Below are 18516 nucleotides of genomic sequence, written 5' to 3' on the forward strand. Positions count from 1 at the left end.
AGAAATAAACAGACACCTCAAAGCCTGCACGACTCGATCCGGACAACGATGATGACGACGCCTGAACCCAGAGGGCCCTGCGAACTTTCCCCCACACCGCAAACGATCCAAAGAACAAAATACCCCAAGCAAGAAAGCTCCAAAGAGAAGAGACGAACCACAGCTGCCAGCAGAACACCCAAGATCGAGCCGGAGACCGAATCATCAGAAGGAGAGCACTACGAGGGAGCTACAGCAAAGAGAACCTCTCCCAGCGGCTTCAGCAGAGAAATGACCAACGCGCATGCGCAGATGAACACAGAGAACTACAATGAACTTTATGAAGAAGGAGAACCTCTCAAGCTTATCAGCAGAATACCCACACCATTCTGCAATTTTCAACATCTACAGGACCATGGACTACCCACAGTTGTAAGTAGTGGGAATAATAATATTGAGAATCTACCCAGTGATTTCCCAAAACTTAGAATTGATGGCATCAACTTACAGGAATGGTGTCAACAAATTCAGGTTGTCTTTATGAAAGAAAATTTATTATTTTTTATAACCAATCCTCCCAAAAGACCTTGGACTCTAAAAATGGACTGCCTGCATCACAGAGCATTCTATTTAATAATTTCTAGCATATCACCTGCCATGTACTACAGTATTAAGCATAATCTTACTGTTTCAGAAATAATTCAATGCATGTTTAAATTGTTTCACAGTGAAAGTGTAGCAACAACCACTAGGATGTCTAAAGATTTCTTTTCAGCCAAATTAAGATCTGGAACCACCATAAGTGAACATTTAATATCCTTAAACAAAATCAGAGCAGAATTACATCTAAGAGGAGAAATAATATCAGAACAGACAATGAAAAGCGTTATCCTTAACTCATTAGATTCATCATGGGATAACTACATATCACACTTAGACTCAATCAATCTAGGATACTTATCCATAGAAAGTCTGTCAAACAAGTTAATAGCTGAAGATAATTTGAGGAAAAGTAGATACAATGCATACACAGAACACAGACAGGCAAAAAGAATAGCCTTCCAAGAGAATCACCAAAAAACAATTGAATGTTACAATTGTGGATCCAGAAAACACTCTAAGGGAGATTGCCCCATGTTTCATAGGGAAAGACAAAACCGTGACTATAGGGGTAGATATCAAGACAGGCAATCATCTATTGATAGATACAGATATAGGGACTCCCCAAACTACAGAGAACGCAGAAAGGATAGAGATAATTCAAGGGATAGGAAATCAGGATCATTAAATGGATTAGATAAACATAACGATGTCATCACACAAAAATCAAAAAATAATGCTTGGCTCATAGATTCAGGGGCGACTAATCATACAACAAATAACAAGAAAATACTGTCTTCATTCACAAATGATAAATTTATGATAAGAGTAGCCAATCAAGAAAATGTTCAAGTCATAGGGAAAGGAAATGTAAATATACCTGGTTTGGGTAAAATAGAGGGGGTATTGTTGATACCAGAAATATCACATAACATACTTAGTGCAGTGAAATTAAGCCAAGATTTCAACATAAATATAATCTTCTCTGGAGGAAAAGCAATACTAGAAAAGAATGGGACTAAATTGAATAGTGTAATTATCGAAGGGGGTCTACCCTTTCTTGTAACAGAAGATAAATGGTTGCATAACATTAATGCAAACACTGATGACGACATTGACATAGACAGTGAACATAGTAACAACAATGACAATGAAGAACCCAAAACACACTATAATCACAAAGACACACCCACTAGTGATACACACAATAACAAAAGGCCCAATATAGGCAAACCAATTCATGATGAATGTGCACACATGTTGCATAGAAAATTGGGACATGCAAGTTTCCCTGTAATACAAAAAATGATTGAACATGCTGATGGCGTTAAAATAAAGGATTGTAAAAACTATTTAGAATGCTCAGTATGTAAATCATCAAAACTCAGAACTAACCCAAAACCAAAAAGGGCAACAAGAACCTCTAACCAAATTTTTGATCTGGTACATATGGATCTGGTTGGTCCATTAACACCATCCATCACATACAAAAAAAGATATTTCCTAACTATTGTAGACGACTATAGCCGTTATGGATTTGTTTATACTTTAAAACACAAAGATGAAACTTTCCAAAAATTCAAAGAATTTTACAAACGTGTAGAAACACAACACAATATCAAAATAAAACGAATCATGACAGATAGGGGATCCGAATTCATGTCTAAAGAATTCTCACAATGGATAAAAGACAAAGGAATGCTACACTTCACGACTAGCCCATTTTCTGCGTTTCAAAATGGTACAGCAGAACGAAAGAACTCGACACTGCAAACCATGATTAGATGTACATTAGAAGATGCTGGTTTAGGAAAACAATTCTGGTCAGAAGCATTACTATATTCAAACTATACCCAAAATAGGACCTGGTCTAGCATACTAAATAAAACACCATACGAAGTGTTGTACAATAGGAAACCTAAAATTTCACACATGCACATATTTGGGGTTACAGCAGACGTACACATACCAAAACAATTAAGACGTAAGGGAGATAACGTATCCAGAAGGCTTAGATTCATGGGATACGAAACAGGCACAAAAGGATATAGATTCATTGACAGTAATAACAAATTCATAGTCTCAAGAACAGCAGTGTTTCATGAACAGGCCAACTGGTCTAAGATACATCTTAACGAGATAATCCAAAATACTAAACCAAACATTAAACAACAAGACAGAATAGAAAGAGAGAAACATGAACATAACACACATGATGACAAAAACAAAACATGGACAGGTAACCACACCAGGATAAAAACAGATTCATTAACCAAAAAGGAAGCAAGATATCTACACGATAATGAGAGCACTCCAATAAGAACAATCAGGTGTAACAGAAGACAATTACCTAATAAGTATAAGGATTATATAATGTGTGTGAATGACGAGATACCAACACCTAACACATATGAGGAAGTGTTAAAACTTCCCATGGAAGAAAAAGAAAAATGGGAATTAGCCATAACAAAAGAAATGAACAGCTTGCGTGAATTAGGTGTATTTACACCAGTCTCTGCACCTAAGAACAAGACAATTATAGGCACCAGATGGATATTCAAAATCAAAGATTTAGAAGAGGGTAATAAATTATATAAAGCTAGATTAGTCGCACAAGGTTACGCTCAAAAATATCCTGAGGATTACACTGACACATACTCTCCCACTGTAAGAACTGAAAGTGTTAAGACAGCTTTAGTCATAGCGGCTATACTCAATCTTGATGTCTTTCAATATGATGTGCAGACTGCATACTTACATGCAAAACTTGACAAAGAGATATATGTAAGGGCACCTCATAGCCAATGTACAAACAGAGATGAGATCTGGTTACTTAACAAAAGCTTGTACGGATTAAAACAATCCGGCAAGCGTTGGTATGAATGTCTTGTCAGCGTGCTTAAAAATATGGATTTCAAAGCCACAACTGCAGACAATTGCTTTTTTGTTAGAAAGGAAGGTGAATCATTAGAATTTGTGTTAATCTATGTGGATGATATTTTGTATATAGGCAAACATAAAGAAAAGAAAGACTTATTTGTATCCAGACTAAGTGAACATTTCTCTTTAAAGTCGCTAGGAAGGGTAAACAAATACCTTGGAGTTCAAATCAATAAGACAAGAAAGGGATTCAAATTATCTCAGAGAGATAAAATTATAGAACTTCTGGAAAAATGCAATTTAAGAGATGCCAAACCTTGCGATACTCCTATGCAGACTGATTTTTTAAAGAATATGGATGAATCTTCGCCTGAATTCGAGAACAATACATTGTATAGATCAATTATTGGTTCTCTCTTGTATATATCTAATTGGACCAGGCCTGATATAGCTCTGCCACTTAATTTATTATCTAGACATGTAAGTAAGCCACTTATGTATCATTGGGAAGCAGTCAAACGAATACTAAGATATCTAAAGCACAGCATAGATTTCTGCCTACTCTTAGAACCCAATAATATTAAAGAACCTATTATCACCAGTTACGCTGATGCAGACTGGGCAGGTGACATCAAATGTAGAAAGAGCACCTCAGGTTATGTATTATTTTTAAATGGTTGCCCAATATTCTGGTACACTGGGAAACAAGATTTAGTAGCGACTTCCACTACAGAGGCAGAATACGTCTGTTTATCTAAAGCCTCAAATAATTTAGTATGGTTTAATGATTTATTATCTGATATTTGGAAAAATCCAATACTACCATTTGTCATACATGAAGATAATAAGGCAGCTATAGAAATATCAAGATCTGACGCCATTGGTCAGAGATCCAGACATATAGATATCAAATTTAAACACGTCAGACAATTATCTCAGGATGGATTCATTAAAGCAATCCACTGCGAAACCTCAGAACAAATAGCTGATATATTAACTAAACCTTTACCTTCTAAACAACACAAATACTTGACATCAAAATTACAAGTACTATATAGCTCTGAATCCGAATGCAATCATTGTTATATATCGAATCGGCATTTAGAGGGGGATTTGTCATAAGTAAATGCCTTATTCTATAACAAGAGATATGTATATATGTACAGGATATTAAGAGTTAATTTATTCCTCCCCCTTTAATGTATTCATATGTAATCACCCCCATCCTTGACTCCTCCCCTTTGATATAAATAGAGAGTGCTTTTACCTCATGCTTGCTTCTCACTGTAAAATCTGACAGAACAAGTAGAATGCCTGTTATGAATAAACTCTTCTTTAACTGAAGAAAAATACTTCTGAATTTATTATTGAGTCTGATCCTCAAAATATTGTAACAGTGTGACAAGCAGTACCTGGCCTCCTGCACCCCCTGGGAGCAAAAACGGGCCAAGGGGGGTATGCTGCCCCTCCCCACACCCCATTTTTGCCCTAGTAGACCTCCCTGAAGCCTCCTGGGAGCAAAAATGGGCCACAGGGGGATGCACTACACCCCCTGTGCCCCGTTTTGTCCTAGTAGGCCTTCCTGCACTTACCTGGGAGCCAAAATGTGGTGCGTGGAGACTCCTGGAAGGGGTGCAGAGGTGAGGGGAGCCATCAATCTAACAACCGGTTCGCCCAAATCTGCCTAAACCGGCTGAATCCCACCACTGAGCCTCATGCAGTCAGAGCTGGGCAGATCCCAGCCATTGCCAGCATCATCACTGAAGTGATTTTGATTATCTGTATGGCATGCTTTATGGTAGTAGAAGAAAGCCACCCCTTCACAGCACAACAGCTTATTAAGTTGGCTCTCACAGTGAGCTGGGGATGAGACAGGATCTTTAAAATATCTATTGAGAAGTCTTTATGCTATGGTAAATGGGATGCGGAGATGAGCCTTAAAATTGAGGTGGTGCAGCAGTTAACTTACAAGCATGGCATCTGCCCCCAATAATAAGCTATAATATTATTACAGCTGGTTGCTCAGTCAGTCACATGATTAGTCTAGCTTTGGCATTTATCCACCTATCAAGTCCTTCCCAAGGACCTGGGATAGGCAGATGTTGTTCTTTGATGGTGTTAAAGGTATCAACACACAATGAAAGCTGTTCCAAGCAAAGCTGCCTCTTGCAATTTATAGATGGTGACTTTGTCAATTCCAATGGTGTTCAAGTGATGTTCCAGATGTTCTGGGATTGTACCCAAGGCACCTTTTACTATTGGCACTCTCTGTTTTCATTTGTCACAGTCATTCTACTTCTGTTTCTAGGTCTTTATATTTTGTGATTTTCTCCAGTTATTTCTCTTAAATTCTTCTGTCTCCACGTACTGCCACATCTATTATCCAGACTTTTTGTCCTGTTTATCAACAATTATTAAGTCTGGGGTGTTATGTGGCAGGTGCTTGTTTGTTTGAATTCTAAAATCCCCGATCACTTCCGCTTCTTCATTTTTATTACTTGGTATGTTTTGTAGTCCCACCAGTCCTTGCTTACAGGCAAATGTGGGGTTTTTTTCGCCGATACTATATTCCAAAGCACCGTTGTTGCTACTTCATCATGTTGTCATTCATATTAAAATTTATTGGTAGTCTAACTCCAGTGGACTCTAGAACTGGCTACTATTCTTATGAAGCAAACAAATGACAGAAACCTTTGATAATATTTATTTTCTATCTTCATTGATTCACACACACACACACACACACACACACACACACATCCTCCAGAAACCTCTTCTAACTCTAATATTCAGAAAATGTAAGAGCTGATCCGTGCCAGAACTGCAAGGATACATTTAGAGTGATTCTTTGCTTTAAATAGATGGTTGTGCAAAAATCTTGCTACGTGAGGAAAAGCCACAGTCAGTTCAAGGAAGGCAGGATGAAGATTGATCTCAAACTGCAACAAACAGTCTTTTTACTGAATTTTAATCCAAGTTGTGATCTAATGCCAATAATGTTCACTTCAAAAAAGCAAGAGCTAAATTATATTTTTAATTATGTCAGGCTGCTTTCTTGTTTACACAGAAACTAATAACCCCTTTATTAATAAGACCCACTGGGATTTCTGTTCTTATTGGATATTTATTCTTCATATACTTATCAGTGGTGGAATTCAAATTTTTTTACTACCGGTTCTGTGGGCATAGCTTGGTGGGCGTGGTATGATGTGGCTTGGTGGGCATAGCTTGGTGGGCATGGCAGGGGAAGGATACTGCAAAATCTCCATTCCCACCCCACTCCAGGGGAAGGATACTGCAAAATCCACATTCCCTCCCCACTCCTGGGAGAAGGATATTGCAAAATCTCCATTTCCACCCCACTCTGGGGCCAGCCAGAGGTGGTATTTGCCGGTTCTCTGAACTACTCAAAATTTCTGCTACCTCCAGAACCTGTCAGAACCTGCTGAATAGCACCCCTGCTTCTTATACTAGTATACAGTGACAGAGAGAAGCATTTTAGACCAGAACTTCCAATATCTAGTTTCTGATTTCTACATTTGTGTCATAAGTTGTCTACTTTTTTTTTTTTTAGTAAACCAGGCATACAGATTATGTGAATTCAAAATGCCCTCTACAATGGAGATTCTTTCAACATTGATCCCAATGACTTGATAATGTCAGCTGACTTTGCAAACCAACTGGCAAATACCTGGGTTCAGTGGTGGGTTGCCCCTGGTTTGGACCAGTTCACAAGAACCGGTAGTAAAACCGGTGGGAGGCTCCGCCCACTGACCCAGACATCATCATAGGTGATCTGCACACGCACAGAAGAGCACGCGTGAGCACAATGCGAACCGGTAGTAAAGGTAAGTAGAACCCACCCCTGCCTGGGTTGATTATTAAGCATACCGTATCTGAGCTGGAAAACACCACATAATCATAATGAGGCAATACAGAGACAATTGTCTAGGTATTTTCCATGAATTTGTATATTTGTCTGGTATTTGCAACCAAGCTTCAGTATGAAGCCCATAGAACTTGACAGCTCTTTGTTTTTCTCTTTCAATTATCATTTGCCTACGACATAACTGGACTCAGCATCTATGACCTGTCTGAGAATTTGAGCAAAATTTTAGTTCTGATTATAATTGCCTGGAGATATAATATTGGAAGAATACTACCTACATCAGATTGATTTTAAATATCTGCTGTGTACTTCTCCGTCTATTAAAAATGCTTCATAATAACTGAAAGCAAACAGAATTTAATTTTTAAAAGGCTTTTTTGCCACTTCTACAAATCATTTTATATGCAAATCAGGGATAAAGAAAAGTCCATGGTATGGTCAGAGAACATTCAGTGTTCCCTGGAAAGGTGATTTACCACCACCCCTCCCCAAAATGTGCAGATCCAGCCACCCTGGAGGGGGTTGTCAATTATTAAATCTCATGAACCACTTCATGGGTTTCAAGAATCAGCTCTGGAAAAGAAAGAAAACATTCCCCCACCCAACCTCTAATGGCTTCATAATTCACACATTATGGGAGAAAACAAGGCAACATTACAGGATTAAATCAACACAAAGGACATCAAATGTAATCCAAATTTGAATAGCTGAAAAACAAGGCTAGAAGGAGAAAGCGTTATGAAAAAGGCAATGCTTATAGCTGTGTGAAAACTCACAAAGGGTACCTTTTCCACCCCTTCAAGACAGAGGTCCTATAATTCTGAAGATGTTACCAGAAAACCATCCCCTCCCACTGGTTTTCATCTGAGCTGAATGGAGAAGCCATTTCAATTACGGCAATCCCTGGCTTCAGAAGCCATCCTTAGTGTTTGAGCCAACTCTAAAGCCAATTAGAAAACCAGGCAACTAAAATATACATTTCTACTTTCTCAACTAAGCTAACAGTTGTCCTCTGCTGATGAAGATGCATGCATATTCATGACTCCAATGAGATGCAAAGATATGAGAGACGAATCCCACCGAAGTGCCCACATACTTTTGTATACCCACGTTGATGTCAACATATCAAAAGCATAGCTACCCGGAGCAACTTGCTTCATTAAAATGTCCTTGGTTAAACAACCTAATTCATTTGTGTCGTTATGTTTTGCCAAATGGAATCATGACCTCAGCCGTGCAGAGGAGAGCAGCACCTGAAGATAAGCCCATGGCCAATGGCGCTATTAAAAATGACAAGGCGAGTACAAGCCGGGTCTAATAGTGAGAGACTTTTGATGTTTTTTTTTAAAAAGATGTTCAACCAAACATTTAAAAGGTTTCATTTGTATTAGGTCTAGAAAGCACCCCCGGGGCAGGCTTAAGTAACTATGCCATTAGGCACAGAGCTGCAAATTGCCTATTAAGCCTGACTGAAACTGTAAAATTGCTTTTCACAATGCAAATTAATGTAAATAAGAACAATTGGTTACACATATCACAGGCGATCAAACTGTCGACGGATGACGCAGTCTGCTTCCTTCTCTGGAATTAACACAGTTTAAAGCTATATTTAGCTTAGATTTTGTCCTGGGTATCCTTATCATCCGTTCTTCCCAATATATTATGAACTGCCAAATCCATGGAGTAAACAGTATCTACGGGAAGGAAAGCCTCTGACAGATTTCAAATCCCTTTTTAATTGTTTAATTTTTATTTTTAATATCATGGTTTGTTTGCTTTAATTGAGGTCCAAGAGAAGTCCGGCAGGAACATTTGAAATAGACAAGCCCCGAGATACTCCATAGATATACTAGTTGAATCTTAAATAGTTAGATTCAATCAACACTCAAACTCCCACTATATAGACTGTCTCTGCTCACGTATTGCAAGAGCTTTAGCTTTACGTGAGTTTTAAAAAGTCATTCTTCTAAGATGTACCACAGTGGAAAGTTCAATCCATCTACTGTATGCAAACACATCTAGGCAGAACTGAGCCATCACCGATATGACAGACAGAGTTTATACTTTGCTGCCTACTGAACTGGCCTTTCATGAATTCTGATATCTTGACAATCGAATGTAAGCATTGCAGTCATCTGAAAAAATGCTTATCATTTCATTCTTTTGATGGTGCCATGGCATTTGGAGACCAACAGGCATGCTAGGCTGCCTGGACCTAGGAAAGGAGTTCACCAACTGAGACAAAGCAAATGAGGCATGACAAGATCTTTGTATAGCCTACTTAAGAAATTTCAGCAGCCAGGGGATTTGGGAAAGAAAGCATGAAAGCAGATAATACATCGGTGCTGGGCAAGAATGAATCCATTTATCATATACTCCATTATGTTTAATCTTAAGCACTCAATGATGAAGTTTCAGTCTCCAACAAATAGCACCCAGGAGACGCATTGAAGGCAGCTATCAGACATATGTGAACAGCAGACAAAGAACCAGCAGAGTAATCCTATGCATGAATTAAATTTTATTGTTAGGATAAGATTGCTCTTCAACTCCCTAGAGTCTAGAGGTCCTGCAAAATTCTCGTAATGATGGTGGTATCAGGTTTTTCTTGCTCCTTTCTCCTACTTTCCAAAATGGAATTTTTAAAGCTTCTCGTTAAATAAGCTGAAAGCTGTCATGATTTAAACAACAGAAAGTAATGTAAAGATGATATGGGAAAAAAGCATGGAGCCAAAAATATTGGGCACTGTACTTCTTATTAATCCCTCTCTTTCACAGTGTGAAGAGCTACAAAAATACTTAAGAAGAGGAGGAGGAAGGAGAAGTTCTTTATATATTCCCGTAAACTGGTATGCTAGAATGGGCACCCAACCTAACGGTTTCTTTCAGTCTTAAAATTATGGCCCTCACTGACCCACTTGGCTTTCTTCTGAAGCCAATTAGATGTAGAATAACAAGAAAAATACAGCAAGGTAGTAAACTGTGTGGGGTGCCATCTGGTTGAAACCTGGAGGATTTTTTTATACAAAGCAACATTTTCAGCTGCATTTAATATTTTAGGTACTAGACAAAAAAAATTAAAAATACACATTTGGCTAGAGTTGTTACATTTAGGAACAAAATAACAAAGCCATGCAAGTAAAGTGACATCACCATGAATAATCCCAACAATAGCAGTGTCAAGGATGGTAAAAATCGAGTCATCCTTTGCCAACTGTTCCATGAACTTAATCTTTTGTTGGACAAACTACATTAAAAAGTTGCTACTGAGATGAGATGCTAATAAATTGACCACTAATCTGGAATGGAAAGAGGGATATTCTAATATCCAGGACTATATTGCTATATGGACTCCATAGCTTCTCAACAAAAGTTGAATATAAGGTAGTAATTCTGGTTGATTATAGTATTATATGATGATTATTGTCTTTATCAAGACCATCACATTTCACCATCCCAGGATATACTGTGTTTCCCCGAATATACGACCCAACCGGAAAATAAGCCCTAGCATGATTTTCAGGATGCTCATAATGTAAGCCATACCCAAAAAATAAGCCCCAGTTAAGATCATCAGCCATATGGACACATTTAGTACCATATTTCCCCAAAAGATGAGCCCTAATGCGTTTTTTGGAGCAAAACTGGGCTTATTTTCGAGAAAACACAGTATTTAATCAAAAATGCATATCATGATGCTTATCATTTTTTTCCAACATGTAAGATGCACAAGTCATTTTCTTTCTAGCATGTAAGGTGGCTGAAGGCACAAACTTTAAAAGATTAAAATGAAATAACAACAAATATGATAAAAGATGTAACAATTGAACACAGCTTTCTTACCCCATTCGTGGTTTATGGATGAGTTGATAGCCTAGAATTTTCTTCCACTTAGAATGGTTTACCATTCTATTTTACTGTGAAACAATTTGCTTCAGCCAGGCCTCCAAACCTTAGTGGTTACATTAGACGCCAATGATCTGGACTTTTTCTTGCATTCTCTTGAGGTTACAATTTCCAGTTTGAATTCTCTTTGCAAATTCTTTCAGAGGAAATCATTGTGCTACCTAAATCTGATAGGGTTTCTCTGCTGTTGTACGGATCCATTGTATTTCTAGAGTTGAATCCAGAGGTATTTCATTGGAAGTGATACCTTCCTGCAAAGTGTTCACCAAGGAACAGAAGACTTTCCACATGATAGTCTGCAAGGATGCACTATCTTACACATAGGACAGTGACGGGTTTCAAAATTTTTTACTACCGGTTCTGTGGGTGTGACTTGGTGGGCGTGACATGGCTTGGTGGGTATGGCTTGGTGGGCGTGGCAGGGAAGGATACTGTAAAATCTCCATTCCCACCCCATTCCAGGGGAAGGCTACTATAAAATCTCCATTCCCTCCCCAATCCAGGGGAAGGTTACTGCAAAATCCCCATTTCCTCCCAATCAGCTGGGACTTGGGAGGCAGAGAATAGATGGGGCGGGGCCAGTCAGAATTTTTACTGCCGGTTCCCTGAACTACTCAAAATTTCCGCTACCGGTTCTCCAGAACTGGTCATAACCTGCTGAAACCACCTCTGATATAGGATGTACAACTTTTGCTTTCGGACTTGGAAGGAAAATGGTTTTAAAATCGTAAAGAAATAAGACACCATTGTCCTTCTGCAAACATAAAAAAAATAAGACATAAATCTTAAAAATGATATAATTTACATTAAAATTATACATTTGTTCTGATAAAGTCACTATTTATAGTGATAATGTTTACCCCAAAACTTCTGGTTGTAACAGAATATTGATTGTAATTTGTCAAATTACAGGCTATCAAAGACTTCCCCTAACCTGATCCACTCCAGAAAATATGGAGATAGAACTCCAAATTTTCTCCTAGCATATTGGCTGGAAATTTTGGAAGGGATAATTACAGTATATCTAAAGGAATAAGATGCACCTTCTCTGTTGCTGCATCTAGCTTTTGGAGCAACATCCTCCCAAAGATCCATACAGCCCTGAACCTGATGAGAAATCTTGAACACCTGGTTATGAGAATTCACTATTGAGTCTGAATTGTTTGTTATTTTTTGGGGAGGGGGGAGGGAAGCATTGTCCAATCATTGTTTATATTGTTGATTTTAACCTGTGTAATGGCAAAAGCAATAGCAACAGCGCTTAGACTTATATATTGACCCAGAGTACTTTATAGCATTCTCTGGGTGGTTTACAATGTCAGCATATTGCCCCAGCGATCTTGGTTTCACTGACATCAGACGGATGAAACGCTAAATCAACCTTGAGCTCCATCAGGATTGAACTCCAGGCTGTGGGCAGAGTTAGCCAGCAATACTGCATTCTAACCACTGCACCACCAGGGTTCAGCACATCTATGCAAGCTATTTAAATCAGAGTAGAATGAAAGGAAGGGAAGGGAAGGGAGGAGAGGAGAGGAGAAGAGAGGAGAGAGAATGGAGTGGAGTGGAGTAGAGAGGAGAGGAGAGGAGAGGAGAGGAGAGGAGAGGAGAGGAGAGGAGAGGAGAGGAGAGGAGAGAGAATGGAATGGAAATTAGAATAGAATAGAATGGAATGGAATGGAATGGAATAGAATAGAATAGAATAGAATAGAATAGAATAGAATAGAATAGAATAGAATAGAATAGAATACCCACCTGTGAGTTTTGAATCAACTCTTCGATCCCACACCCCTCACCCAGTTTTACAATTATTGTGAGAATTAAATCTTGTCCCTGATCAAAAAACAAAAACAAAAAACAATTTTCCATGATTGAACAATATCTAAACAGGATTACTGTAATTCATATCTCACAGTTCTGCCAATGTCATGATTAAAGAAATGGCATTTGCTTCTGAATATAGCCACGGCAGCAAGTTGAGTGATCTTTGGCTTCTTTTGAAATGAGCGCAGATTACAATGGCCGGCAAGGCTTTTTGCTGAGAAAAGACTATCAACCTTCCTTTCAGAATTACAAGCCCATAATGGCTGGGGGATTGATTATTTCAGGCAACTTTTTTTTAATACAATTTCACTATTATGGGTCTAGCCTAGCAATCCACTAGGTGACTTTATCAGAAGCTTAGGACCATTAAAGTCTGAATGATATCCTATGGAGGAAGTGGGGGATTAGGGTGTTCTGTGCCGAGATCAATAAATATAATGCTGGCCTATTTATTTTTTCTCTATCCTCTATAAGATTATTCCATTAGAAATACAGTGTTAAAATGTTTATGCCTTTTCCTTTCTATTTATTTGTATTCCAAAAGCATTTTTAGATTTAAAAAAAAAAAATTCATTCATGTTCTTTATAAACAATGCTTTCTATTGTAGCATTTTATCAGATTAACTCCGATTGTAAATGTGCAATAACGTTAATCCATATATTCCTTGGATACCATCTTGCTCTGTGTTAAAATATACCCTGATTTCTGTTGAGTATTGAATGGCAGATTCAAACGAGCCAATCAATGAAAGAGACCCGGGAGCGGGAAACTTAAGTTAGCATCAGTGGCTGAAGCCGCGGACAGCTCCGGGCTGTAAAAGGAGCTGCCGCGGCTGGGATTACCCATTGCAGTTACGGAGCTTAAATAAAGTATTTGTTGCTAACGGAGTGTCCAGTCCTTCTTTGCACCCTATACATAACAATTTCCATGGGGAAACTAATTGTATAATTAAATGGGGTAGAATTATAACTTTTCAGTAAAACATTGAAAACACATAGCCCTATATTCCATCTCATCATTGATTAAGGGAAAGAAAAGCCTGAAACTGATCAATACCACTATCACCCAGAATCGTAATGTCAGAAAAATAATTTGGGGTTCCAACTGGAGCAGTTTCCTTTTAGGGGCAGGCTGCAGAGAAATTGTGTACAGCAAGAGATTTTTATAGGGGGATCTTGTCCGGGTTGTCACATGCTGATTTGTGTGTGGGGGGGGTAGGTAGGTAGGTAGGTAGGTATATTTATTCTTGTGAACATGCAGTTCCTCTGGAAAACATAATTTAATTAATTCTGTGTTTGCAGATATTATCCTTTGATATGTGGATTAGGTCTAGGTAACTTATTTGAGGAAGTTTGCTCATTTTAGTTGATTAACTTAGTTTCAGTTTAACTGTTAATTATGTAGTGGAGACACTGATTCTCACACCATTGTGGATTCTGTTAATATTTTAAAGGGAAGATGAAAACAGTATAAAGGATAAAATATATTTGGATATAAAACTTCTCACACTACCATCAAACATTTTGCACAAAATAAAAAGGTGGTGATTGATAGGTATATTTTCACAAGTTTGTAGATCATTGTCTTCTTTTAAACTAGTAGCAGGAATATATTATGTAAGAATCAGTAGTGAGTTTCAAATCCCATCACTACCGATTTGCTCGTGGGCACGCACGCGCTCACTGCCGCTACACTTTGTCAGCCTTCTTAGCTTGATTGATAGAATGTGAGAATGACCTTGGGAGACCAAAGGAGGTGTTCATAGTCTCGACAATGGTCAAATAAGAGATATCTCTCTCAGGAAGGGGCAGGGGAATGCTTCCAGAAGGATTCTCCCTAGCTCTCTAGAAAGTAAAGGCAAGGGGGAGGGAATTGCTTTCAGATTCACAAGATTTTGTTTCTATAACCTTACAATAATGAAAATACCAGTACTCAAGGTTTTAGTTTCTTGTCTGGACTACCTCAAAGGACTGATGCTTACTCAAATAAAGTAAAATGGGAAGAAATGAAGCAGGCAAGTGAGCTATATATAATGTGTATCTTTAGGCCTCAAAACTTGAATCAATTAAACCAGGTGTCTCTCACAAGTACTGTACGTATGTGAACATGTAGTGTATCAAAACTTCACATGTACCTTATCGAAACCAGTGTTAGCATGAAGACAAACAACTTTATCTCGGGCTGCCTTGCACAGCAGTTCTTTGAGGTCTCCAAAGGTTTTGGAGTCCTTGATCTTATAGGTTTTGCTGGATATCTACCCAACGCTGGTTACAAAGTTATTTTTTGCAGCGTTCAGTGCCATGCAGCAGTTACAACTTTGTGTATCAATGTATGTTTGGTCATCCCCATAATGAGACTATTTTGTTTGTATTCTAATGATCACTTGTCCTGTTTCATCCTTCAGAGTTCCTTGGAAAACCAAGATGAGCCCAACTTTCACATTACAGAATAATTGTGTAAATCATCCTCTTTTTTTTTTTTTGTCTGTTCTGTAGATCAGATGGTGATTTAATCTTGACACTGACTTCAGCCCATATCAAAAATTCCCCCCACTTTCTAAGGTGAAATCTAAATCAAGGTTAGGCCACGTTCTATCTGTTGGTCCAATGAAGTTTCAGACACCTTTACCGGACCAATTTTCAGAGTGACGGTTGAAATCTCATGGCCAATTACAGCCCAGTGCCTCAGGCAGGAAGGCCAGCAGAAGTGTGCATAGAATCTAGTAACATCCACAGTCTGTCTCACTGACTCAGTCCCAAGCCTGGTCAGCTTGGAGAGGTTTCTTAGTGATTAAAATTGAATTTCTATTTACAACAGTGTTTCCCATGTGTCCAATCAAGGCTGATGTTGCACTGAGAAACTAGGTGGCCAGAGTCAGAATATGCATCATACCAGTACCTCCAGCCAGGCCTCAGTAAAATTTATCAGATCAAGTCCTTCACATATAATCAAGTCATGGATGAAATCTTATTATGAACCCACCTGATATTTAGAAGCTGAATCATTAGCACCTGGAGACATATGCAATGATGACCTACAGCCATCTCTGCGTAATGGCTCTTGAATATCTTCTCTCAATCTCTCTCCCTTTCTGAGTGCCAATTACCTGAACTGCTATGCTGCCAATCTCTTCCAACCTGTCAACTATGGAGGAAGAAAACATAAGAAGTACACACTATTGGTATTAAATAGGTCGCCATCATAATTGGTGCTTCACTACGTATCCTTTCTTGGTTATCCACCTGGCCCTAAAGGTGAGTTAGATGACTTTTAGATTTTAGTCTTCTACTAATTGCAAAAGATTCTTCAAAAAAAACAAAAAAAACAACCAATAGCATGAATCTAAGTTCCTAACTGACTGATATTTTAAGACTTTCAAAAATAGGCAACTCACTTCAAATAAACATCTGGAAAGAATTTTTGTAATAAGACGATAAGAACGTTGATATACTTACTATACTCTTTACTGCAGCTGCACCACTATTAAAGGGTAATTTCGTGTTAATGAACTAGATTCAAAGCCCTATCTAACTTAAATAGCTAACAGGTTTTTTAAAGAAAAAAATCAGTTAATAATAAAATCTTGAGTACAAAAAACTGGCTATTGTACTTTTTAACAATACTAAATATAAGTATACAGATACATATTCAAAAGAAAAAACTGAACTCATGTAATTATAATTAGTATTCCATATATTCATGATAGGGATGATTTATTCTCATACATAAACTTTCATACTATATAAATAAAAATGCCCCGTGTTACTTATTAAAAACTACCCTGTTTTTAAGAGAAATCCCAAAATGAGTTCAGCTCAAACATAATACATAAAAATATGCATAAATGCAAGTCTTTGTTCAGCATGGCACATATTCAATCAATAAGAACTTTTGTTAGAAACATAACAGATAAAATCTCATTTGTGATTCTGGATATGCTAGCTATTGATTTTATGCCCTTGTAATTACTATGGAAAGTGTATGCATGTCTACTCAGAAATCAACCCCTACTGAATTCTATGGGACTTACTCCAGGGAAATTTTTATTGGATTGCAACCTAATATTTCTCTATTTATCCTATTCTCTTTGGACTTGACTAAAAATAAGTCAAAATAAAATGGAAATATTTTTCTCTGCAGTCATGTTTATGAGGTTGCTTTCTATTTCCACCTTTCATGAGGAGGTTGGTGATCCTGTAATTCTGGTAATTCTGGGATCATGCTCCTGAATTCCTACCACTTGGTTTCATGGACCTTCCTGCTAAAGAAACGCAGGTTCAAGCCTCTATTTGACCATTGTCAAGTGAATTGGGGCCAATTTAATATATTAAGTTTAATATTTTGGAGCCAATTTAAAATAGGGCATGCATATTAAGATGATCACCACATGGAAGCAGAGACAAAGTTTTCTGTATTTCTCGGCTGCCATCTAATGGTTGTCTTGATTTTTTGCCAACAAGAATAGGAATTAATAAGATATTTTTCACAATGAAGGGTTGTAACTAGTGGGGTCTCCTTGGGATCTGTCCTAGGTCAGCTAGAAATGTTCTGGAATTGGATGATACTATGATAGTCCTTTATTAATGACATAATTGTGACTGGCCACTCTGTCATTAGGTGAAGTGATCACTATGGGATCATCTTTTTGCCATTCCCCATTCTTTGGGCTCACTAGCATTCCCCCTGGTGTTGGGTTCACTAGCAAGAATAGAATTAATAACATTTGTTAGAGAGGATGGGAATACAAGAAAGTAAGCAGGCACACAATGTAGAATATACCTCAAGAGGCCCATGCTCAGTGCTGGGAGCTGCAAGCATGCTATGCAACAGTTTGGTGAATTCCCCGTTGTCTATTTGCTTACTCTCTTGTAATCCCTTTCTTTCCAGTCTCTCTGCTCTGTGAGGCAGGGGAGAAAAAAAACCAAAGCAATTTCTATAGCCAATCTCTCCTGTGTCTGAAGCACTTTTTCCCTCCATTTAATTCTGTTTCATTCATGTTCTAAGCCTATTGTATCACAGTAATCTGTATCATTTGTTAGTGTTCATTTGTTTATGTTTTTCTTCCACATTACAACAAAACCTTTACTGTAAGCTTAGTATACATTTACTGAAGACTACAGCCCATTTACAAACAAAGCCATCATATGAATAAAAACAATGCTGGTTCAGACCTCTGGCAATGCTTTTTGGGTTATAAATCCAACGGCCTGTACTGTAGTTTCATACTCCTTTGTAATTGTGTCTGTTTCTGGTGACCATTTGAAGGGGAAAGAACCAGACTTCTTTTCAATATTCTATTATTTTGATATAACAGTTTTTTAAAAAGTTGGGGAGGGGGGACTCTCTACCTGAGTCAGCCAAATCCTGAATCCTCAATCAAATCCATCCGCTCTGCACCAGTTCTGCATTTCCATGAAGCATAGCAATCCAAATTGAG

This window comes from Pantherophis guttatus, chromosome 3 (assembly GCF_059756535.1).
Source record: "Pantherophis guttatus breed Tessera chromosome 3, ASM5975653v1, whole genome shotgun sequence".
NCBI classification, from domain to species: Eukaryota; Metazoa; Chordata; class Lepidosauria; order Squamata; family Colubridae; genus Pantherophis; species Pantherophis guttatus.